The 18,255-nt window shown below is 42.5% G+C and overlaps 1 protein-coding gene across 4 annotated transcripts in view; it reads left to right on the plus strand.

Annotated features, from left to right (window-relative positions):
- The window catches only part of BDNF (brain derived neurotrophic factor), a 55,061-nt gene that overhangs the window by 17,027 nt on the left and 19,779 nt on the right, over window positions 1–18,255 (plus strand). Inside the window, exon 1 of one of the 4 annotated variants that reach the window (XM_071221416.1) lies at window positions 2,930–3,235. The exons of 2 other annotated variants lie outside the window; for them this stretch is intronic. The gene's annotated coding sequence lies outside the window, so the exon portion shown is untranslated. Of the gene's footprint in view, window positions 1–2,929; window positions 3,236–4,071; window positions 4,357–18,255 lie in introns of those variants that run through there. One more of the 4 variants, XM_024558904.4, reaches the window with a different exon arrangement.

The raw sequence follows: 18,255 nt of genomic DNA on the forward strand, positions 1-18,255 counted from the left end.
ACACTGGATCAGGCCTTTGACATCATCCAGCGTGAATTTGAAAATTCCTTTACCACCCTGCTCAGCAGGAGAGTTTTCTGTTCACTTATTATTTCCCTTATGCTAATTACTTCAATTTTCAGCAGGTTTTGAAATCAATTTATTTGATTCTAGACAACTTCTTTTTTTGCAAGGAGTCTGAAGGCAGGAGTAACTAGGAAGCATAAATAAACATAATTAAACATAGAAGCTTATAGTGATACTAGAATTGACCTCAGCCAATTAAAATTATTAATAGAAAAAAGTGTATCAATGTCAAATCTGAGCCTACAGCCCCTGTTCCCACTTGGGTAATGAAGCTAAGTATATATTTCCTGGCAAGACTAAATGGGAATTCACATTTCTTCCTGAACTTTGTGTTTCTAGAACACTGGGTTAGTGTAGTATTAGACCATAACAAAAAATAAACAAAGGTCAAAATTCATTTTTTAAGACCCACAAACGTGAAATAGGGAGCACTTTCTTTTCAGGCAGTGAAGATTTTTCTCAGTATCACTCTTGATCACAATAAGCAAATAATTTTGTAAAATGTTGATCTTAAACCTCAAATACTGTATATGTTACCTGAATTCAATAAAATATTTAGAATTCCATGCAAGGCACTGGTACAACTTTATTTCATCTCGGTGTCACTGTTTCTGAATGTAAGATGTACTTCTAAGGCAGGAAGGCAAGTGTTTCAAGTCTGGTAACACTATGATTACAGATGAGAAAGTTTGGAAGTACTTACAAGTGTCAAGATGTCTGCTTCATCAGAAGGGTTTATCTAAATTGGCATTTGAAGTTTTTTTTTTTATTTCTGAATATTCCTGCTACTTCTGACTCCTCTGCTTTTTCCTCAGTAAAACTGCACCACACACTGGAAAGTAAAGATACAAACATGTGTTTGTATAATGTCAAGGGAGAGTAGAAATATGAAGATCGGCTGCAGACACAATCAGAGTCTTGGAAATGAGAACACGTTTTCCTTCAGCAGAAACGCTGACGCGGCAATGTGAGTTTAACAGGTAGAAGATTCCCCGTCATTTCTCACTGCGCAGCACTGAGAAGATTGCTGAGAAGATTCTTGACTTGCCAGATTTTTCAGGAAGGAAGTAAATTACAACTGAGCTTGAAAACCTGGGGAAACAACTCATTTTCAAGCCAATTTAAAGTTGGAAAGTAAACATCAGTTTGAAGTTAGCCTAAAGAGTAGAACTCTTCATGTACTTTATAAAGCAGTACAAATATTTTTTTTTAACTTATAAAACCAGCCTCTTAAATTGTTTTGCAGTGTTCAAAGGCATTATGTCTGCATTCAGCCTACACCCGTGGGAATCAATATAGAAGTTCTCTGAGGTGGCCGAGCCCAGAGTCTTGCCCGCTGTCCTTTATGGCTTCTGGCTCTCCCGCATCTTTCACAATCATTCAATATTCTACAGTGAACTCCACTATCTGTGCAGCAGGGTAGTTTGTGTTGGTCACGTGCTCTGTCAAGCTGAGAGGTGCAAAGCTAAATGTGTGACACTCTAAGAATATGCATATATTTGAATAATTTGACTACTCAGTCCAACAATTTGCCAAGATGCTCTGAATGATCACACTTCCTGATAACACTTCCAAGGAACAGATAGTTTCGCTTGTTTTGGAGTGGAGGAGGCAAGGATGTTTCGAGCTGAAGTTCCTGAGTTCATTGAAATCTTGTCTCTGGCGTTCAGTCGTGTGAACTTGGGCACATTACTTCATGGCACTGAGCCTCTGGTTCTTCATTTGTAAAATGAGAATAATATTTTCTGTCGCTAGTCTTCAGAAGCTGTAAAACAGCTAATAAAAATGAACTCACTTTGTTAACTATAAACCGTTAGGTAAACTGAACTGAGTATATATTAACATTACATATTCAGCTCCACAGCACATTCTTGATAACCACAAGAGGGTCCAGGAAAGGAAACTGTTTATAAATCTTCCCCTTTCCCCAAATCAATTTTTGAGTGTTTAGGGAAATTCTTACAGCAATTATTAGGTCAAGCCTCTTTGAAATTACAGAAAAAATGCACATACACACAAAACTGCCTACCCAAATTTGGGGGAAATAAGAGATTCCTCTGATACCAAATTAAGCACGCCTAAAGAGAGAGTGTTTCTTATAGTGTGACCTCAGATTTTTCTGCCCCCGAAATGCCTGAGGTCCTTGTTAAATGCGAATCCCTGGATCCCGCCCCACCCGTACTAAGTCACCACGTCTGGAAGAGAAATCTGCATTTTAACAGGTACCCAGGTGATTTTTATGCTCGGAGCAGGTCCAAGGACTCCAAGTATTGCTGTATTGTTCCTTGTTCTAAAATATTAAGGTCTCTGTACTAGCGGCTAAGAATCAGTCGAACTAATGGGAAGAATATTCAGCTTTCGTGCAGGAACCAAGGTAGAAGGTTGACAGGGCTCGTCCTATGGCAAATGGAAAATGGTCCTCAGGACCCTAGCCACTTCAGTTCTCTCCAAGGCTCTCGGCTACTGGCAAATATGAATCGGAAAGACTGTTTGCTCTTCTGTTGGGGGCGGGGTGGGGGCGACGAGGGGAGGATCCACTGAGCCAAATGCTTCCCCTTACCCGTTAAAACTGAAGGCTTTTTATTTATCTTTGCTGTCAAGGTCCATTATTAAAAGGGTGGTTTATGTGTGTAAGTTTGCTAGGGAGGGAAGTGGAAACATCTGCAAAACCATGCAATGCCTGGAACGGAACTCTTCTAATAAAAGATGTATCATTTTAAATGCGCTGAATTTTGATTCTGGTAATTCGTGCACTAGAGTGTCTATTTCGAGGCAGCGGAGGTATCATATGACAGCGCACGTCAAGGCACCGTGGAGCCCTCTCGTGGACTCCCACCCACTTTCCCATTCACCGCTGAGAGGACTGCTGGCGCTGCCGCTCCCCCCGGCGAGCTAGCATGAAATTTCCCTGCCTCTGCCGTGGTCAAATGGAGCTCCTGGTTCAGGGGGTGCGAGTATTACCTCCGCCATGCATTTTCCACTATCAATAATTTAACTTCTCTGCTGTAGAACAGGAGTAGAGACCGGGCACCAAATACTCGCCCCTACCCCCCTTCTTTTTAACCAGAGGGAACGTAGGGGGAAGAAAAAGAGCCTGGGAGTTTTGGGACCGAAGTCTTCCCCCGAGCAGCTGCCTTGATGTTTACTTTGACAAGTAGTGACTGAAAAGGTGGGTTTTTCTTTCTTTCTTTCTCTTTCCGCTTTTCTCTGGTCGGCTAGAAAGCGTGCGGCTTTAGTGAGGTCTGTCATTGCCTCGGCTTTCCTGGCTGGAACAAGTAACTTGGTGTAACGTTATCTGGGGGTGTTCATTAATAAAGAATGCCGTTATTATCTTGATTGAATTCCTATTAGGCAAACTCCGGAGAGGTCAGTGCGCGAACTCTTGTTAAGCCGGCGTGTTTAAGGCAGCGGAGTAAACCAATAGCCCCCCAGCTCTGTGCGATTTCATTGTGTGCTCGCGTTTGCAAGCTCCGTGGTGCGGGAAGGTGTGTCTGTGGCCGGGGAGACGCACGCCCTCTCGCTCTGAACTTGAGTGCTGGGATGGGGCGGTGGGAGTTTCAAGCCTTGGGAGCTAGACCCCAGGGGCGCAGGATTTGCACTCGCTGCCTCCCGCCCCAGCGCGCACGGCCGGGGTTTCCGCCGAGGGCACGGGACGCGGGGTTCCCCGGGGCGGGGGTTAGGGCTCCCCTAGAAGCGGTGGGCACAGCGCGTGCGTCCTGCGGAGGTGCCCTAGGCGGGCGTTAGGCTCGCGGGGCTACGTCGCGGGGCTCCAGGGGACCGGCAGCGCGGGACGCGCGGGCCTGGGAAGCCCCAGGAGTCCCGGGGACTGAGCGGCGACGAGGAAAAGGCGCGGCGTTCCCTTTAAGCGGCCGCCCCGCACGGGTATCGGTGGCGCGGGGGAGCCAGGGGAGGGGGGGGGCGGGGGGCGGTGCCGTTTGACCAATCGAAGCTCAACCGAAGGTCTAAATAATGTCTGACCCGAGCTCCAAGCGCAGGCTAGAGCTCCGGGTCGCCGTCGCCGCCGCACCCGGGCGGACCCGCCCGCTCGCTGTCCCGCGCACCCCGTAGCTCCGCGGGCTCCCGGGCGGGGCCGAGGAGCGGGCTCCGCGCGACCCCCACCTCCTCTTCGCAAGGCTTTGATGAGACACTTGAACTGCAGCTGCCACCCCTGCTTTGGGGCAGGCGGCGTGGGGCTCCGCGACGGGGACTGGGTCTGGGCGCAGGGGCCAGGAGCCGGACAACGATGTGACTCAGCCGCTGGCGACCCGTGAGCTTTGTGTGGACCCCGAGGTAGGCGACCACCAGGCACTGGGCTTGGCGCAGGAGCCGCCCGTCTGCCGGGGAAAGTTGGCTAGGGGGCCCCCGAAGTTATGGGAAGAGGCCAGAACTCCTTTCGTCCCCTCCAGGAGGAGGAGGGATGTGGAGTGGTTCCTGCGCAGCGTTCTCCTCCCATCACGGGAACCTGAGTCGCAGCCAGAATCCCCGAGGGAGAGGGACCCCGAGAAGCCCTGAGGTGGGGGAGAGAAAGCCTGCGGGAGGCATGGAGCTGCGCGATGGGAGCGAGGACGGCGTCTTTGGGATCCCCCAAAACCCTCCCCCAGCAGAGGACGGGTCCTGAGAGAGACGTAGGGCGCCAACTGTCGGGGGCCCTACCTGAGGTGTCGGTGTCAGTGCTGTGATGTGAATCTTGCCCACGGGCTGGGCGGTCCCCACCCAAATTTCGAGGGGCCCCTTGCTCCCTCAGACCTCATCCCCATCCCGGGAACTCCATCCCAGTGGCACATAGTCATCTGCTCCCCGGGAGCTGAGACCAAAGAGGACTGATACAGGTCCGATGCCAGTGTATCTTGGAAAACTTGGGAAACCCTCGCAGCTCGAACCTTAAGGGGCTGCGGAACTCCGGGATCTGCTGTGCCCACACCTGTCCCACCCCGCACCCCTCCCTTGGGGCACACCTTCCAGGGAGGTAGAAGTTTTGACTTTGGGAAGCTGGGTGGGTGGAATGTGGGGCGTGGGGTGGGGATGTCCTCACTCGGGTGGGTCTCGGGGGATGCAGAGTCGGAGAGAAGGAATGGGTGAGTGACCTGTGCCTGGAAAGAAATAGCCGGGGGATGGGAGCTTTATGCCCCATGGGCAGAGAAGCGGAATTTCAGACCGGGGGGATCCCCAGGGGAGAAAAGTCTCGCGGCCGCTGGGATAAACTAGAGTTGCAGTCGGAAGGTGCTGTGTTTGTGTGCGTTGGTGGAGCAGGGTGGAGGGACGAGGGTGGTGGGGCGAGGAGGTGGAGAGGGCTGGGAGTGCGGTGCTAGGGAAGGTAGAGGGTGCCCTCTGCCGGCCAAGATGCCCTGAGCAGCGGCTGGGGGCGGGAGCCTGGGGGTGGGGAAGTGTTAAGGGATGGCTTTGCTGGATCCCTTTGGGAGCTGGTAGGAGGGACTTGTTGAATGATGCTTTCTGACTCCAGATGAATTTTGATTCCGTGGCGCCTCCTTGGCTCCAATGCAAAAAGTTTTCCGCTTTGCTGGAGTTTTGATAGGCTATGGTTGGTAGTGTATTAGGGGCCCCTGGGTCTTATTATAGGGTTCTCCAGGTGTCTTACACTACACCTCAACGTCAGCAGTACCCAGTGAACATTTTCTGACAAGAATGCAGGAATGTTCTTGGCCAGTAGCAAAGAAAAGCATATTTCTGAGTGTTTATTCATTCTCCTAGTACAGTTATCTTTTAAAGCAAAGCAGGATGTTATAAGAAACGTTGATTTTTAACTGCATATAAAACGTGTTATGCTATTAAATGAAATCTTTACACTGGCCCAACTTCTTAAAAAATAACTCCTTTGTTTTTATCCAAAAATCTGTTTTTATATGAATTTGTTGTAAGGTCAAAAGCCATTTTGGTTATAATATATTTATATATGCATATTTTTTTACATTTGTTTAATAACTTGAAGCACTCATAATAACTCATAGTGCTTCAAGTTATTAAACATAACAGATCACATTGCACATAAAAATTACAGTATGGAGTTTTGGCTCTAGGAATGGCACCCCTTTAAAATAATCACCAACTCCTGTTCCCTGATGTTGCATATACCTTGCTTAAGATTTTTCTTCTATACGTTAACCTCTGGACTGGTAGTAGAGGTAAGAGAAAGGAAAGAGACACTTGTTGAAATGTAACCATAAACTTTACTGGAATTTAAAACACGTTAGTCACCCGTCACTGGAATTCCAAGGCCATAAAGTCATTGTGTTTCTCTTCTACTTTATTTTGCAAAATGTGATAAATGTTGGTAAATATAGACCAATCATAAATATTATGAGAGGAAAAGTGTTATGTATGTATAGCTATTTTAAGTTATTACAAAGCATTTCCTATTTATAAATGATTTAAGCAGAAAGAAATGGTTTCCAGATAAACATGACTTACGTACGTGTTTTGAAACACTAGAACATTGCAGACACACTTAGACATCACCTTTTTTTAAAAGCAAAATAACAGTAATTTTTCACATACCTTTGGAGCTTTTCATAGCCCATTCAGAGCTGAATTAGTGCCTGGAAACCTTGTTTATTTTAAAGTGATATTTAAGGTCATTTGAGATGTATAGTAGGTCAATAGTGAAGTATGGAGAAAATGAAGCATTTAGGAAATCTGTTTGAGGGTGTCCTTTCAGGAAGTATAACTTATACTTGCAAACAAAACGAACCAAGAAAGTGATTATTTGCCTAAAATGCAATGATCACTTCAAATAATTCATGTACACTGTGTGAATTAATTGCCTAAATCTCATAATGGCCCAAGAGGGATGAGGAGATGCTGGAATATTGGTGGTTAATTTTCACTCACTATGAGGGGAGAATCCTGTAAATAATGCAATTTTCTAAAATCCTAGCTCAAAGTCTCTAGGTTTCCAGTTTAATGGGGCACTGTGACAATGTTAATCATTCTCTCCTTCCTGGAAGATTTCAGTCTCAGCTTTTCAGTAGTCAAAATGTAGATGATTGATAATCTCATTTCTTTCAAACATAAATAGCTCTGGTTTGTAGCTCAGCTCACACAAGCTAAGCATGCCCACCTGATAATATAGCAAAGAGCTTGTTCACATTTTTATATGTCTTTAAAACCTTCTATAACTCTCTCTCTCTCTCTCTCTCCCTCTCTCTTTCTCTCTCTCCCTCTCCCTCTCTCTCTCTCTAGCGTGTGTGTGCGCGCGCACACACACACACACACACACACACACACCCACACACACACACACCTATTTACAGGTAGTGAACTTGTAGAACATAACAGCCAGCAGCTTTGGGTCTCAATCACAGACTTGATCATTTAAGCTGAGCTTCAAAAATTATCTAAGATGTATACAATGCGAGAGTGATATACAACTATTTCATTAACATTTTAAAATTTAGGAAGTTTGTCCCAGAGTAGAGAAAAGAACAATTTTAGACTTCCTGAATGAAAACAGCAAATAGCGTGTATGGCAGCAAACCTCTGGATATTTTTTTTTAATGAAATGCACTCTCATTTCAGACGTCCATAATACTGAGTTTATTGTGATAGTTAAAACATTTCAACTTGCACCTCCCCATGTGGAAGATGTCAGTGTGCGTGAGGGGGTTAACCTAGCCCATGCAAGTGAATATATCCCTTTAATAGGGTAATTGCTGACTTGTCTCAACTAGTTTTCAAACCATTGTTAGCACTCAGTTTCCACTAATTGCAAAATTGCTGCTTAATTGAAGGACTCTCAGCCATCTAGTGCAGTCATTCAGCCACTGGCAGGCTCTGTGATCTCAAGCTGTGAATTGCATTTTAAATAGGAGTGGAGGAGAGAATTGCAGGGAATTCTAGGTTTCAGTGCTAGCTGTTGTTCAGTGGAGGAAGAAAATCATTGGAACAAGAATCACATTAAGTTTAGTTGTGATAAATTCTCTTTATTAGGATGAATAACAAGCCCTGATGGGCTTCAAAAGTGAGTGAGCAAACTTACCCGTTCCACTCTGCATCCATTTATTCTGTTTGGTATGGAGTGATGTTAAGCAATAAATGATGTCAGTAAATGAAATCCGTATGTCATTTGTATGTGGGGTTTAACCCTCAAAAGAGAGGAAGGCTTTAGTATTTTTAAACTTAGGCATATGTGTCCTCAAATTTCCCTAAAACTCCACTAAGACATAGAATTGCGTAATCCTAAATAATTTTGTGCTTAAATGCATCTCCGGCTTTCCAGAATGCTTATACTAAAACCTTATAGGAAAGCCATGGATCCAATTATTAAATATATGGAACCACTGTTGATCCAGACATGAAACATGGATCTCACTAATACATTAAATTGGAAAAACTTGGTGGAGTGAGGAAGTGGTTAATGGGCATGTTTACTAAGTGGAACAGGAAGGTATTCTCAGTTCTGTAGGAAAACTTGAGTGCAGATAAGAGGCATGGAGCTTTTATTTAAATGCAAATTGGTGAAAGAGGTGAAGGGATTGAAAAGGACAGATTGGTAGTTACAAAATAATCCCTGGGGTATAAAGTTCAGCATGGGAAATATACTCAATAATATTGTAATAACTATGTGTAGTGCCAGGTAGGTACTGGAAATACCAGGGTGGAACACTTTGTATAGTTTACGGTTAACTAACCACTATGCTGCACACCCGAACCTACTACAAAATAATGGTGAATGTCAGCTATAATTGAAAAAAATTAAAAAAATAAATGCAGGTACTCAAGCTCAAGTACAAACTCTGGGACACTTAAATGCTCTTGGTGAAACAAATATGAACAAATATCCTGGAGGCTAAGCAGTGGCTCATTGCCCTGGTGTCTCATACACTGCCTAACACCTTGAGGATGGGTTCTATTAGATGAATTGGGGGGTGGGGGGTGGCGCAGGTGTGGGACAGGAGAGCAACTAGGGGAAGCAAAGTAAATTTCAAGCTTCAGTGAGAGCCATAATAAAGTCAAAGTTTATTTTTAAAGAGCCCAGAGTAATGAATGTTATACAGTTTTCCCCAAAGGTTCACTTGAAAGAACTTTCATTGGTTGTCATGGTAGTAACGTCTTGATTTTGAAAGCTCGCAGAACATAGTAGCTCTTAAACATGCTTTCATCTTGTTTCCTTTCGTCTCACTGAAGCTTTACGACAACCTTCTGTGTTTCCGACATGCTTCTGCATTCCTGGAGGGAGGAGGGCTGGCTGAAGAAGATTCCTTAGTTCTGAGAGAATACAACGAGGAAATGTAAAATTACATTTTAAAGAAATCACTTAACTACAAATTAGCTTATTGAAATAAAACTAGAAGTCAACCTGTCATTAAATTACAATTATGTGTAGAATTAACATATATATAATGGAAATACAAAGAAAACAAACAGGCATTTTTAAGTAACTTAAGCAACTCATCAAAAGTTGAAGTAATAGTGCCACCTAGAGAACAAAATCACCAGCTTTAACAGTCAAATGGCTTATTTGCCAAGTGAGCCAATTGTCCGAGGCTACAGTTGCTAGAACTTATGCAGGTTTGTGGAGAGAGATAGGAAGGGGGGAGAGGGAGACCGAGCTGGGGGAGAGAGGAAGAGAGAGGGTTAGGGGTTTGTACGCATTTGGTATTGTAGATGAGATTTTTAAAACAGGCAGACTCACAAGTCAATACATACATTAAGGCCTTTTAGCATTTAATAGAGTAGCCTGCCAGGAATACGGGCTGGTCTCCTTTGTAACGCTCACTATTTTCAAGGATAGGCACTGTACCACTGAGTGCAAAGCTGCTGACTGTATTCACTTACTACGGGCAATTCATTGCACTTTCCAAGACGCAGTGACACCCGATAAATTGAGTAGAGAGACCTTAAGAATTTTTTTGACCTGTAATCTAGTTTTAACTTTAATGATTTGAGAAGATTTAAAAATAAAATAAAAGGTTATATATGTAGCAAGACTTTAAACACCAAGAAAAGTAAGGGGGGAAAAGTACAAGAAGGAAACTATAAGAGATATCTCAACCTTAGAAGAGGTGAAGATATACATCTGGACCAGCACCAGAAACAAAGTAGCAACAGAACCGGGAACCAATAATGATAAATTAGTTTAAAATTCTTTGACGGCAAATTCTGCATTTCTGGACGTGCCCGTAATAGCATCCGAAACAGTGCTGGTAGCAGAGGAGGCACTTTGACAAATACTGTTGAATGAACACGTAGGTTGACCAAGAGTTGCTTCAGATTCTGACTTAGCAACGTAGACAACAAAGAAATGTCATAATGGTAGGAAATATTTATTTGGTTTCTCTGTGCAAAGGCAGAAATTGGAGAAAATACATGTAATAATACCTTCTTTTTTTCCAGTACCTATGATAAATGTCCCTTACTTGTCTTAGTTCTAAAATTTCATATGCACAATTTGTTTCACGCATAAAACTGTTTGGAACAAAGGAAATGTTAAAGTTGACTTAGACAGCAGCAGCAAATATCAACTTAACTGGTAGATTTTGGCTTAAAAGTTTTAAAATGTTGGGATGCCAGGTGTGATGCCAGTTATGCTGTTTCAGGAAGTGGAAAACAGTGTGTGTTAATTTTGTGCCAATTTCTGGTAAGCACAGAAGTCAAAGTCATCATATTTTCCGTCATTCATGGAAGTGATACACTTTATTGTTCAGAAAAAAAAATTCTGAGAGGGAGAGGGAGGCTAAGAAGGGTTTGGGGGAGAAAGAAAGAGAAAGAAGGAAACTCATTGAATAAAATTTTTGCCACATGGGAGTTAGTCTAAATCAGTCTTGGTTTTGGAGCTGCTACCATCAGCATTTGCTGCATTTTTTGATGCTTTCTTTCTGCCTTCATGTGCTTTTGAAAACTGAAACTGTGCCCAAACTAAAACAAGTTTCTCTCTTTTCACATGCTCATTTATTTCTTGAATTATGGGGAGTGTTTTTAAACACAGATAACTTTCTTTTACACCATACAGAACCTGGAGGTTGAGAAATTTGCCTCACGCTGCTGGAAGGGATGCTTGGCGGAGTCCCAGGCCACATTCCTAGCCCAGACTGTCCAAGGTGTTCTTGCTTATGCAACATTTGGGGAAGGACATCCAGCATTAATGTGTTGGCTGATAACATATCTGAAGGCACAGATGAAATGCTTATCACATTGCAACATAAAGCCAACAGACATTCTGTGGAATGATAGAATCTGGATCATTTACATTCGCTTAAATGTAAAGTAATGTGATTAGGTTAAAAATTAATTATATAAACAGTATAGAAGAGGGAGGTAGGACAAGGTTTTGGGGGATGGCTTAATAGATTGCAGAATGGAAACCTGGATGTCTTAAATAACTGCAGGTTCAGTGTGGGCCACTGGTGTGACTAGGGCCAGTGAGTGTAGCTACTGATCTGTACTGGTAGAAGCATAATACTGAAATGGATAAGCTAATAGTTCTCCTCCACTTTTGGAGTAGACTATTAAAGGGTATTATCTTCCGTACAAGGGTCTGAAGTAGGTTGCTTTAGGTACATCATGGACAAACTGGTCTATGTTGAGACCATCATGACCAGATGCATAGGGGATGTGAAACCATTGCATGTGAGGAATGGTTGAAGGCACTGGGAACTTGGGGTAGGTGGCCTGGGGCAAGAAGACTTAGGCTGGAGTGGCACATGGTTTTGTCTCCCCTTAGAAACTCTGATCACGTGATGCTAGCTACCTGGAATGCTGGGTGAGGAATTCCGGAGCTGCCCAGGCTCAATGAAAAAGAAATTTTCTGATTGTTAATGCCTGCATGGTTGGGGGACTAGCGGGGCAGCATGTGTGATAGGTTTTTGACATCCTTGTTTAGAAGACAGCTGTCACAAACGTGAAGAACTGGCCCATGAAGGAGGGAGTAGGTTTGTTTTTGCTGTCCCTGAGAGCAGATCTATGACAAGTGATATCAACTTAGGTACTGGGTGTAGTATCTAAAGATTTAATTATTTGTTTTTAGAGTGACAGGAAGGGAGGGAGAAAGAGAGGAAGAGAAACATCCATTGGCTGCCTCCAGCATACATGCCAACCAGGGACCGAGCCTGCAACCCAGGCATGTTCTTTGACCGGAAATCAAACTGGCGACCTTTAGCTTTGTGAGATGACACCCAACCAAATGAGCCTCACTGGTCAGGGCAGTGTGTATAGTATCTAGAACAACTTTTAGTTCTGTTTAATTAAGCAAATATTGAATGCTTACTGCATGCAAAGCGTTTTATTAAGGGGATTTATAATCCAACATAGAAAAAAATAGGCTTCTTTGGCATATGGTCAGTTTCCTATTATAGATGTTTAAACAGAGACTGAAACCCTTTTAGAAAGGATTATATACTAAGGTGGGAAGTAGGAGTGAGGTATACTTTGCAGTACCTTTGTACACCCAAGTTTTTCAAATAAATTGGTATCCTAAGTATGCTCCTAATTTTTAGTTCACCTATGTCCAAATGGTGGCAATTACGTATTTCTGTCTTTGAACCCTCTACCTGAAGTACATGCAACATCACGAATCGAGTCTCAGAAGTCCTTCCTGTTCTTTGCAAGGTGCAGCACTTTTACTTTTTCTGTACTTACATATGGATTCTCAAAAGTAGTTATTTTTATTTTGAATCAGACAGAAGGGAGTGTTTAAAAAAGAAAGAGTCCTGAGTAGATTCAGATGCCCAAATTGCTCAAGAAATTAACTTTTGATATTAGATTTTTTTAGGGAGTTCAGCAGCTGAACTTAAAAAAGAACTTTTCAAAATTTACCTTCCCCTCTGAGAACCATAAAAATCTTCTGATATTACCATTTTCCAAAGAGCCTCTCTTTTTAAATGTAAACTGTCAAAGAAATTGACTCATTCCCCATCGGTTTCAACATGGATAGAGTTACTTTTTAATAATTTATTATAACTTATTTTGCTCTTCTGTAAGAACAGTTGGAGATTAACCAACATGGAGATGTCATTAAAATGCACATTTAATGTGGGAGGAACTCTTGCCGGCAGAATCCTCCCGTACACCGCGGATGAGAAATAAGTCATCATGGACACAATCTTGCTGTTCCAGTGGGAAAGGGGTGGCAATTCCCTCTAGTGGAGAACGCCCTGAGCCCTTTCCCAAGTGGCTTTTATTGGGAATGGGATGTATAGGTGTACATAGCATACATGCATTGTTCATCAATCAATGTCAAAAAGGCTGTAGTCATGCAAAAAGAGGTATTATCTACAGATAACAATGGAAGGAACACAGAGATTTGTCATAGGTCAGGGTCTGTTAGTCATGCTGATGCCAGAGGGTCTTTAAGACGTATTTCATGAGATAAGGTGTTTACTCCTCATGCCTTGAACTTAAACATCCAGTTTATATCTATCACCAGGGCTATACAAAACAAAGCAGAGCAAGCTTCAAAGGATACACTGTATTTATCGGGCCTGATTCCCATGGGAACGCTTGGTGTTAGAGTCAGGTCATGTCTGCCACCTGCATTACCTGGTTTTCCAGGGAGACTTATAGACCCTTTCAGGGCTTGCTCTCGCAGGGCTACAGTCTTGGAAACCACATAGAGTGGTCCCCAACATCTCCCCGTTTTTGTTTGTTATGGTGGCATAACCAAAAGCTCTGGTGCCGCTGTAGTCAATAGGGTTACACTAGGTAGAGCAGGCTTCAATGGACAAAATGTACATTCTTTCTCAGGCCATATTTGCCCCCAGGAGCCTTTCGTTCCAGTACAAGGCTGCAGCTGCCTCTGGCATTGTTTTCAGGCTGAGTCAGGCCAGGGGAGCAAAACAGCCAAGAAATTAGGAGACTTTTTATAGATAGAATGAGGACTCAGGCTATGACAAAGCTGAGGGGTGAGGGTCTTTCTGCCCCTTCTCTGTAGATCCCTAAGTCCTTCCCCAATGGTCCCTTCATGACTGTGCCTGTCTTAGGTTGCCCCTCCCTTGAGGAGCTAGCCAGTCATCCACCCAGGCCACACAGGGTGAAGTGAGGCTGCACTCCTGCCAAGAGGATAGGTTCTGTCTCCTTAGTGGCTTATGACCTCAAGGCCTTTTCACTCAGCCCTAGCCATGGGGCTCTTTTGTCCATGAATGAGGCTACAGTCCCTGAAACCAGGCAAGACAGCTCCCGACAATTTAGACCATAGGATGCATAGCCCGTGGCAGGTACTCACAAATATTTCTCTCTTATACTGCTTTCAAGTATTCCTATTGTCAGTCAGCAAAGCAAACAACTTACTACTTATATTTCCTTGATAAATTTCATAGTTTATATTGCTATATACATGTTTTCTCTCATTTCAAAGCTTTTCTTTCAAAAGAAGTAAGGGTGTTACACACAGGAAATGATTATTTTATTCATAAATTCACCAAGCATTAATTGAGTGACCAGTGGGTACCAGGCACTGGGCTAGCTGGTTTTTCCTCCTATATGCAATCATCTTTCTTCAGCTGCTACTTGATAAGGAGCTCCATTGATTCTCCCACAAAAGCTTTCCATTACCTCTTCATAGACTCACTTCAAAGGAGGCCTGGTCTAGAAAAAAAATCTGTTGAACAAATTCTCTGAGTTATTTCTGAACTTTCTGCCCATACTATGGACTGTAACATTTTGGAAGAATTCATTTCTCTTTGAAGAGATTGATCTTTTATTATCCCCCTAATTTTCAGATACCATTTTGTGTTCAAATTAAGACAACAAAAATGCTTATTAGACATTGTCTTAAACATCTTATTTTTCAGGCTATTTCATGAGGCACCCTTGTAATAATGCTGCCAGAAGCCACAGTAGAAGGAGACTTTCTGGACCACTGGTTTTCTGGTGGATGTTTTTCCCCTTAGCTACAGGAAATGTTTGAGCCTCTTAGTACTCAGGAGTCTGTCTTTCATTTGACAGTGTTTATAAATGCTGTGTGTTTCCCCCCTAAAGAAACAAATTGTGAGACTACTTGCAGTTACTAGAAGCTGGTTGTATGATTATGCAAAAGGAAAAGAAGACAAAAGTCAGTTTGGTGAACACCATCTTGCCTTTAAACATTAGTCAAAACATGTTTAAATGTTGTAATGGTGTTTTTTTAGACTTTACTAAAAACCACTTTTCAATCCTTGGGTCTCCTTTCACTGTGAACTCAAGAGGTGCTTTTGTTCAAATATGTGGTGTAAGTAAGAATCCGTGTGTGGTGCTCATGGATCATGTAAATATGTCAGTACAACTAGAGCGCAGTCTGGCATCCTCAACTCAGAAATGTTTAACCTCTAGATATACAACATATAACAAGGAAGCAAATTTTCACATAGTTCTTTGTGAACCTCAAAAAAATTAAAAAAATAAACCACAGGTCACAGGAAGTTGAAATAGGCCCCATTTCCCTTCACATACCAAACATATAGTCACGTTCCTAGCCCTCTCTTTCTCCCCTGAACAGGGCAGTGAGAATAAGTGGTAAATAATAGTGCCGGAGACCACTACATTCTTCATTCTTTGAGACGAAATCAGAGGGCTGGACACAACCTTCAAATTAGTAGTATAAATATTAGTAAGTAAATTATGGAACTGTTTTTACCCCTCACAAATAAGCAGTGCGCTTCTAGTTGAACTACAGGTCGGAGCATCAGGTCCTGCCCCCTTGACTCAATTTTGACTGTTGCAAGAGGCCCCTTGACATTGTCTAAAACCCAGTTGGGAAACTATTGTTCTAGATCAAAAATCAACAAGTAGAAGTCCCAAAGTCCCAAATCTTCCTTCCTGTCCCATGAAAATGACAATCCTCCTGTTCAGCCCTGTGGTCAGTTGCTGGTATTGAGACTTTTGTTCACCTGCTTGGTCAAAGTATCCACAAATGGTAACCAGATAAAGTAGATAATTCTATGTGAAGTGTTTCCCATTGCGTAATTTTTAGAAATGCTTATAGATGTATAACGATTGAGAAGCAATGCAGGATGACCTTATCTTACACATTTTATTTGTCATTATAATTTATTAGTATTAGTAAACTTTATTTTAAAATGCTTTTCCTAAAATACCAGTATATTTTTTTGGTTTTCACATCCCTGGCAATGACTTTCTTCAAACTTGGAAGTGTCTATTATTCTAGAGCCTTTGATGATTCTTCAGAATCAGTCTCCTATAAAAATTTGGGGGAACCCTCACCGTTGCTGTTCCCAGCAGTGTCAGAGGTTGTGAAGTCTTGCTCTGGTGAAGTGCCACAGTAGCATTGGTACTGAAACCAAAATTCAGTTGGTCTGTCGTCACTAACATCCCTGCATCATTGTATCGGCTAAAGTCATATCTAGACAAGATTGCACATTTCAGTAATAAACTTGTCTAAAGGCTAGTGTCCCATGCATTAAAAAATGCATCCACAGGTGTCATACCCTTTGATCCTACAAATAATATCTGAAAAGAGATGGGGCAGACCTTATTCCTAATAATAGATGAGGAAACTGAAGCTCAGAGTAGCTCAATAACTTGATCCAAGATGCACAGCTATTGAACCAGAGTGAGGATTACAGCCCAGTGACGTCTAACCCAACCCTCTTATCATTCCTCTGGCTGTCTACAGCCATGACCTGCTATATTCAAGAAAGAAACCATATTGCACCCTTGAGGCATTAATGTGCGTGCCTGGCACAGGGGTAGGCCAATACTCTAACCCATTCTCTCCCTAGAGCTGAGACTGGCAGACCTCTGTGTGCTGAGGAGGAAGAGGATGATGGGAAGATTAAAAACATGTTTATTTAAACATCCTAAACATCCTTAGAATGTTTATTCTAAGGACTTTTTAAATTTAGTTTCCCTTTTTAGGGGGGAAAAACTCTTTTAAAGAGGGGGAAAGAATGTGTAACTTTTGATGTCTTGTTCCTTGAACTTCGAAGTTATAATTTTGCTGAAAGCTAAGCATCCTGGTGAGTGAACTATTGGAGAACATAACATAGAGCTGATTTTTTTTTGTAAAATACAGATATCAGATCCTAGTTCCTGAGATCATAAGTCTAGGATAGGACTTGGGTCGATATTATGTTTATTATATTATGTTTAGAATCTTCTTCGAGTGGTTTGGTTGTACAGGAATGTTTAAATTGCTGACTAGAAGCCAAATAGATTGACTATCTGGTGATTTAGAGAGACTTACCATTTATTTTATTGTCCCAATACCTGAATTACAGCAGGGTTAGAAGAGATTGCAGACTTGTAAATAATCAGAAATTTAGTGGCCTTGAGAGTGAGGACTGCTAAAGATATTCTTCTGATTTAAAAGATATTTCCTAACCAGGAACTTCATGTGAGAGCAAAAGGCCTGGGGCAGCATCCTTGGGCCCAAGAATCGAGTTGGATTCCAGGTCCACCACTTACTAGGTCTGTCACCTTGTACAGATTATTTCAAATCTCTGTGCCACCACCTCGGGGTAGTGGTAGGGATTAAGTGTGTTTATACATGTAAAAGGGAGTTCAGACCAGTGCTGTCATAGTAAATGTTTAATGGATTTCAGCATCATTATTGGCACTTTCCAGCCTTAAAAGAGCATCTTTTATGATTTATTATCAAGACAATTAAAAACTCTATCAGCCTGCTTTATGCCTAAACTTGCTTCACTTTGTACCAAAGTTAACAAGAGCAAAACTGTTGTGTTGTAATCCTTGGAGTCTAATTCATTTATTCATTATTCTCTCCTCCTTTCATTCATCTGAATCCTACTAATTTTGGCAAGACCCAACTCTGGTTCTGCTTCCTCTCGAAAGACTCCTGCTCAGAATAAACATGCCCTGTCTGAATTCCTAGGTCCTCTCTTGTCTACGTTGTACCACTTAGTAGTTAATTATATAAGCAATTGTACAGCCTTTAAATCATTATTGGGTGTCTTCTCTGTGACTTGTGGATATGATGTTCTAGTCTAGAAAAATATTCTGGAATATCCTGCTCACAATAGTCTTTGACTTTAAGACACATTTCCTAAGTAGACTCTTCATGAGGCAGCCCAGGCTTGGCACCTGTGGTACCTGCATTCCTAGATCCGATGATTAGGTTTAATTCCAGACCCACCGCTTACTAGACCTGTGATTTGGGGCAAGTTACTTACATTCTCTATGCCTAGAATAATGTTAAGGGAAATCTTTTCCCCCCATGCTGTGTTTCCACAAAGGGAATTGCTTCCTAAGAGGGACACAGCACTCCCAGAGGAGCATCCTGGG

Source organism: Desmodus rotundus, chromosome 5 (assembly GCF_022682495.2).
Source record: "Desmodus rotundus isolate HL8 chromosome 5, HLdesRot8A.1, whole genome shotgun sequence".
NCBI lineage: Eukaryota > Metazoa > Chordata > Mammalia > Chiroptera > Phyllostomidae > Desmodus > Desmodus rotundus.